The following is a 7,396-nucleotide window of genomic DNA, read 5'->3' on the forward strand; positions in this document are numbered from 1 at the left end:
CTTCCTTCCTTCCTTCCTTCCTTCCTCCCTTCCTTCCTTCCTTCCTTCTCTCCCTCTTTAAACAATTTAAAAATTTTTTTCATTATGTGTCATGCACCTTTAACGTTCTGAGTTAGAAAGATCAATAAAACACAGTCTCTGCCTTGAAGCTCTCATAGGTGTGTAGGAGAGGCAAACACTTAAGCAATGATTCCATGAACAATGAAGCTATTTGGAGATATATAAAGTGGTATCTATTCTTCATAAATCAATTTGAATTACTAGCCACTGTACTTATATTAGTAGCCACTTTTGTGCATGTGAAATACATTGCCTCTGCTTAACATTTACTCTAATCTGACTGTTTAAGTTTATACGGCTGCATATTTAGCCAAAAAAGTCTGTTTTTTCTGGGTCAGGAAGTTGTGCATAAAGAAACTGTAATTTACTTGGCTATGATATATTGGGCAAGAGTTTTCTACAACATGCTTTCTTAGGAAGGGAGGAACAGTTAGATAAAGGACCTGAGATAAACAATAATAGGCAGTAAGTCAGAGGAGATCAGAAATGAAGAGTGGATAAGAGGACCCTTAGTAGAGAAGGGAAGAAATCTGCTGGAACCTATAGTAGAGGAATTTCAGTTGGGCAAATGAAAACACAGGCAGGAAGCAAAGCAGGTGGGATAAAATTTTAATAATTCCCTCCTCTATGCTAGGCAGTCTTGTATATGTGAGGAGGTCAGAGCATTCCGCTGGGAGAAACTTGTTTTCAGATATATCATGGTAAAAAAAAAAAAAATGAAGCTTTATTAAAAATTGTGGCTTCAAAAACTCATGTGTTTCTAGAACAAGCCCATGGGGGAAACATGCTGTTTCTTTCGAAAAAATTTAGGACTAGGAATCAGAGGACCTGGTTTCAGACTTAGCCCAAGATTGATTAGCTGTTTTTCAGGAAGCTAGTCTAATTATTTGACTAATTACTCTGTTCTTCAGCTAAGCTAGATACAAAATGGAACAATCAGAGCTGTGTTATGTATTATAGAGGGTTACCGTGAAGAGAAAATGAGGGTTCCATTTATTAATTAAAAAATTATTTCTGTTTTTTTAATTACAAAGTAATAAATGAATCTTAATCTATAAAAACAAAATAATTAGACATTATGGAAACATAAAGAGTAGAAATTCCCCAGGTCATTCTCTTTATAATGCCACTTGTCTCTCTAGAGGTCAACAATCTTAAGAATTTTGTGCCCTTCAGAAGACTTCTATGCATTTATATAATATATGTACATATGCAAAAATAAAGCTATTAAAAACTAAAGGGATTATATTATACACCTTATGCAATTTCCATAACCTACTATTATTTATTTAAAATTCTTTTATTATTATTTTTAATTAATTAATTTATTTTAATTAGTTTCAAGTATATAAGACATTGGTTAGACATTTATATAGTTTAAAAAATGATCCCTCTAATTGCTCCTTCTCATCTCTGGTTTTCCACCTAGCCAATATGTTAATGCTAATGCATTCCCTAAAAATTCTTAATGATGACAATTTGTTTTCATTTTTCCATTAACAAATAAGATTGTACTTATGAATTCACTTTTGTTCATATTTCTTAGGATTTCTGTATGTTGCATACCTAGAAATGGAATTGCTGAGTCAAAGCTTTGCTCATTTAAATTTTGGATACGAACTGCCAAATGACTTTCCGAAAGGAAGTACCAGTTTCATTTAAATGATGTGTAAGTGTGCATTTCTCCACACTTTTTCTAACAATGATTATTATCAGCCTTTTAAACATTTTGTCTCAATGATAGATAAAAATCAGTATATTATTGCTTTAGTATATTAAGTATATACTTGCATATTAAGTATGTTAAGTATATTAAGCCATATAGTCTGGAATACTTTTTTAGTTGAGCATCTTGTCACATGTTTACTAGGTATTTTTATTCATTTCTTCCGTGAATTATCTTTACATATACATTGCAGAAGTTTCTATTGGGCTTTCCGTCCTTATTGATTTGTAGGAGGCCTTTATATTTTATAGCCAGTAATCCTTTGTTTATCATATGGTTTGATATCCTGTTTATCGTATTTTCTGCCAAGTTTAAAAGCTTCCATTTGTATTTCATTCAGTGTACTCACATTTTTAATTGAAAATAGCTTTTTCTGTTTATCATTTTCTTTATGATTTTGGGCTTTTGTGTTTTGCTTAGAAAGGCTTCACTGATCCAAAATTATAAAAAGTCTTATATTTTCTTCTAGAACATTTATGTTTTACATATAATTTAAATTTAAATGTGTGATCTACCTGGAATTTACCTTTTATGTACAGTGTATACAAACTTTTTTTCCTAAAGAAAATAGATTTGTCAGAAACTCTTCTCAGTAGTCTATAATCTGTCCATTAATTTGAAACATTGTCTTTATCATATGTTAAACTCCCAAAAATAGTATATGTATTTGTGTGTGTATGCGTGTATATATTTCTGAAGTCTGTTCTGTTTCATTTATCCTTATGTTCTTTTCTGTGATAACATTGCATAACTTTAATTAGTTATAATAATGTATTTTAAAATATCTGGTAATGGAAGATCCACCTTAATTTTTAAAAATATTTTCAACTTTTGACATATTCTTTTAAAGATAACATTCTTTATTCTAATATTCTTAGAATATTATCATGTCAAATTCTTAAAAATACTATTGGCATTTTGACTAAAATTATTTAAAATTATAAATTTATTGAGAAAATGTGAAAAAATTAAAAATATATTGTGATTTGTTATCCTTTAAAATATGAAATATGTTGGGGGAGAGCAGAGGGTAGATAAAGGTAAAGGGGTTCAAATACATAATGATGAAAGGAGATTTGGCTGGGTGGTGAACATACAATGCAATATATAGATGCTGTATTATAGAATTGTACACTTGAAACCTATATAATTTTATTAACCAAAGTCACCCTCAATAAATTTAATAAAAAATAAAGTAAGTCAATAAATAAATTAGTAAAGTTTTAGATATTTTTCTCACATGAGTGTTAGATATTTCTCATAAAATTTATTCTATGTATTTTTATAGTATTTGGTGTTATTGAAAATGAGAATATAATCTATTTTTATTTTTTCTTGAAACTTTTTTAGGATACTTGTGTATGTATCGGTCATATATATATATATATACACACACACATATATACATATATAGTATATGTATTTAGTGTATATATAGTATATAGAGTATATTTATTTTGATTTTCTTCTTGAATTTAACTTTCCAATGTTTTATTTCAATTTAAACCTATGTCAAGATTAATTTATAATTTCATTCTTACCAGATATGTGGTAATTTTAATTTTGTCTGGTTGTGGTAGTAGGTTTACATTCACATTATGGAAAGAACAGGAATGGTTATCATCTTTATAGCTGCTAACAGTTACTAGAACTTTTATTCATTCAACAAATATTTATTGAGTTCCTGGCTTATTATATCCCAGAAATTGTTTTAAGTTCTAAAGATATAGCTGTGTAGAAATAATTTGTATCTGGATGGTTTGGTAGATCTTCCTGTAAAACATTTTATTTTTGAGGAAAAATCTTTGACCAACTTTTCAATTTATTTCATTATTATTTACACAATCATGCTTTCCAAATTTAAAAAATTTGATTATATTTTTTCTAGAACATTATCTATTTCACTCAGCTTTAAATTTTATTTCTGTGAATTTCATATAATGTTCTTAAAAAATATAATCTCTATAGTTTGTTCTTTTGATAGTTCCTACTACTGTGTAATGTGTTTTCTTTTCTGTCTTGTTTAAACTTACTATATATTTGTCTCCAGGTTATTATTTTATTCAAAGATAGGATTTTTTGTTTTATTTATTATGCTCATAGTTTTCTTTTGGGATAGTGCTAGAGTGGGAAAGGTATTCTACATTTTTGAGTCTCTATAGTTTTACTTTTATAGTATCATTTGTTGAATTCTTAATTATATATTTCCTTCTTTTTATTTTAAAATATAGAAAACTATGGTTACAATTTTCTTCTTACTGTTTTGCCAACTGCCTGCAAATTTTTGATAAATAGTATTCTCACTGTTATTTTCTAAATATATTTAAATTTTACATTCGAGTTATTCTTAAACCAGAGTTAGTTTAAAAATACTTTTTAATTTCTTAGGGGATGATTTGCTTTGCTTACTTTTTCACTGCTACTGTCTAATAATATAGCATATATTCTGCCATTTAGAATTTATTAAAATTTTCTCTGTGACATAACACATGAGCAATTTCTAGGAAAAACACATAGGTATTTGAAAAGAATATCACGTTCTATTTTGAGGAGTACATTGTTTTATTAGTTTAAGATGGTTAACTGTGTCATACAAATTCTCTATAGTGTTACATATTTTGTTTAGATAATTGGGTAGTTTCCAACATCTGGACTTATTATTTACTTTTTCTTGCAATATATAATTTCAAAATATATAAAGGAAAACACAATCAATTAGGTTGTCTAATGAACTCAAAAAGAGTCTGGAGGCTTTGGCTAGAAATAAGTGATTATTCAAACATCTTAGAGTTTGCAAACTTGGACCACAGCTAGGCAAAGACCCAAAAGTGTTCTGAAGAAGAAAAAGGTTAAGTTCTTATATTAAAATGAGTATTCTTGAGAGTAATCAGTACAACATTCTTACCCTAGGATTGCTCCAGGATGGTTATCAGTCAGATGTCAGGTAATCTGCATGATGGATGCCAGGTGTTCTAAAGGATGGACGCCAGGATGTCTGATCATGTCCAGTGGATTCTAAATATCAGGTATGTCAGGTAGTCTGGACACATGAGTTGTGCAGGGGGGTAATCAGAGGGTTCTCTGGAGGTCTGGTATATTTTCGGATGTACATCCAGGCGTTGACACAGAACTAGAAAGCTCAAAAAGTTTAAGTTCTCAAGCTAGTTGAAACAAGAATAGATCTTTCTTCATGTTAACTTTTATAATGTTAATAATTTTAGCAGCTTTGTTAAAGTGACTTCATTTTATATGTTCCCTATCTTTACTCTTTCCTCAAGGTATGTCGATATCCAAGACTGTTATATATTCTTGTCAGATGGCACTTTTAATCAATATTTGTTGATATATGCTATTAATTTTATTTTATCTGTTATTAATATATCATAATTGCTTCTTAGAGCAATTGTCTGTTTTATATTTTCCCAGCATTCAAATTAATTAATTCATTATCCATTTTGGTTCACTATTTTTATTTAAATGAATAAATATTTAAGTTTAAGTTATTAAATTTCTCTCTCCAAATCAGCTCATTCTGTTTATCAGACAAGAAAAATATTAGCCCTTACTAACTGACTCATTTTTCCTTAACATTTATAACTCAACAAACGGAATACTACATTAATTAAAAGAATAGTAAGAGAGTATTATGTACAAGTTTATGCCAATAAAGTTGACTTTTAGATAACATAGGCAAATTTCTTGAAAAAATAAAACTCACAAAACTGATACAAAATTTTAAAATATCTTGATTTATTGTTCATAATAGAGTTACCTGTAAGAGGAGTGAATATTCCAGTGTTCCTTGAGATTAGAAGATATTTAAATGCTTAAGAAACCTGCCTTACCAGCTATAAGCAAATTTCAGCATAGTTAACTGTCAGGAGACAGTATGTTAATTGCACTTGCTATTGCTTGAAGAATTCCTGAAAATTTTATAAGTGGAAATAATCTTTTGAACCTTGACCTTTGACAGATTCATTATGCTCTGTATATTATGTTATGCATTTTAAAGGCAAGTAACCTGAGAAAAATGTCTCAGTCAATGTAATGTAGGTGTCTTTCATAACTTGGCAAAGGTTGTAGCAATGTAGTGAAGACTATATTTTCAAGAATAATTTTATAATTTATTACTAATCATATACTGTACTACATGAGGAATAATACGAGAAAGAGATGGAGCATTCTCTCCTAAGTGTGAAGCTGACTTTTGGTGTTTTTTTATTGCAACTGATGTTAACTCACCCCTGCTGCCCCTTTCCCCATCAGAGAATGTGGAAGGAAAGATTGCTGTCTGAGTGATGACTGTCATACCTTGGTTTCTTAAGAGCAAGCGCTTTTGGTAGAGTTCTCTGCCCCTTCTTCTTGTTCCTTAAATAAATCAGTTAAAGTAGTATGCTAATTAAGTTTATATTTTATATTTCTTCCTTCATTCTCTTGTATCTAACAATAATTTTGACCATTATTAATAAATCTAGGAACCTTAGGTTCTCAGATATACTTACACAATCAATATATAAAACCATGTATCTGGTTTTACTTGCTTGTTTGGCACTTTTGAGGATACTGAGTGTTAAAGAACAAAATTCAAGTAAGTAAATTTGAAGATCTAATTGGCTTTATTAAGTGATTCATGAATTGGGCAACATCCCATCTAGCAACTAGAAGGGCAATCTGAGGGGTTATACAAAATTGAAGGTTTTTATGGGAATCAAGTTGGAGCAAGAGAGGTATTAACAAAAGAAAATAAGTGGTTATTTTTAGACCAGAACATCTTCTTTTGAGGGAAAGGGAATTGTAAGGGCTTTTATCATGCAAATTGCCTCTTCTTTCTATGGGGGTGGTGGTGGTGGTGAAGAGGGCCCTGCACTAAATATTTAGAAGACCCTTTCAATCTGGAGATCCTTGTCTTTTACTATTGTTTTTATTTTACTCTTTCAAAGTAATTTCTTTCCCTCCATTTTCTCTCTTCTATACTACCTTCCTGGAACTCTCATTAATCAGATTTTGGGCTTCCTAAGTTGATCCTGTGATTACACCTTTTCTCTCATACTTTTTCTTTTTATTATTTTCCACTAGTTTCTGGAACATTTTCTTGACTTTATTTTTTAAACTTTCTACTAAAAATTTTAATTTTGGTTATCAATTTTTAGTGTTCATGAGTTATCTATTGTTAGTTGAATTTTTTAAAATTATATTTATTGGGTTAACACTGGTTAATAACATTATATAAGTTTCAAGTGTACAATTTTATAATACATCATCTGTATATTGCATTGTGTACTCACCACCCAAAGTCTAGTCTCAATTCATCACCATATACTTGACCCCTTTCCCTCATCACCCTCCCCCTATCTTCTCTGGTAACCACCCTTCTATTGTTTATATCTATGAGTTTGTTTGTTTTGTTCATTATTTTTTGCTTTCTGTTTTATATCCCACATATGAGTGAAATCATATGGTTCTTGTCTTTTCCAACTGACATTTCACTTGGCATGATACTCTTAAGGTTCATCCATATTGTCACAAATGTCAGTATTTCATCCTTTTTTATGGCTAAGTAGTATTCCATTGTATATATGCACCACATCATCTTTATCCAATCATCCACCA

The 7,396-nt window shown here is 29.8% G+C and overlaps 1 non-coding gene across 1 annotated transcript; it reads left to right on the top strand.

Moving 5' to 3' along the window:
• Positions 1 to 5,879: 5,879 nt before the first annotated feature.
• Positions 5,880 to 6,086, top strand: LOC111732878. The gene has a single exon (XR_002777748.1). It is a non-coding gene; the product is annotated as a small nucleolar RNA U3 (small nucleolar RNA).
• Positions 6,087 to 7,396: the final 1,310 nt, after the last annotated feature.

This window comes from Pteropus vampyrus, unplaced genomic scaffold (genome assembly GCF_000151845.1).
Source record: "Pteropus vampyrus isolate Shadow unplaced genomic scaffold, Pvam_2.0 Scaffold502, whole genome shotgun sequence".
Taxonomy (NCBI): Eukaryota; Metazoa; Chordata; class Mammalia; order Chiroptera; family Pteropodidae; genus Pteropus; species Pteropus vampyrus.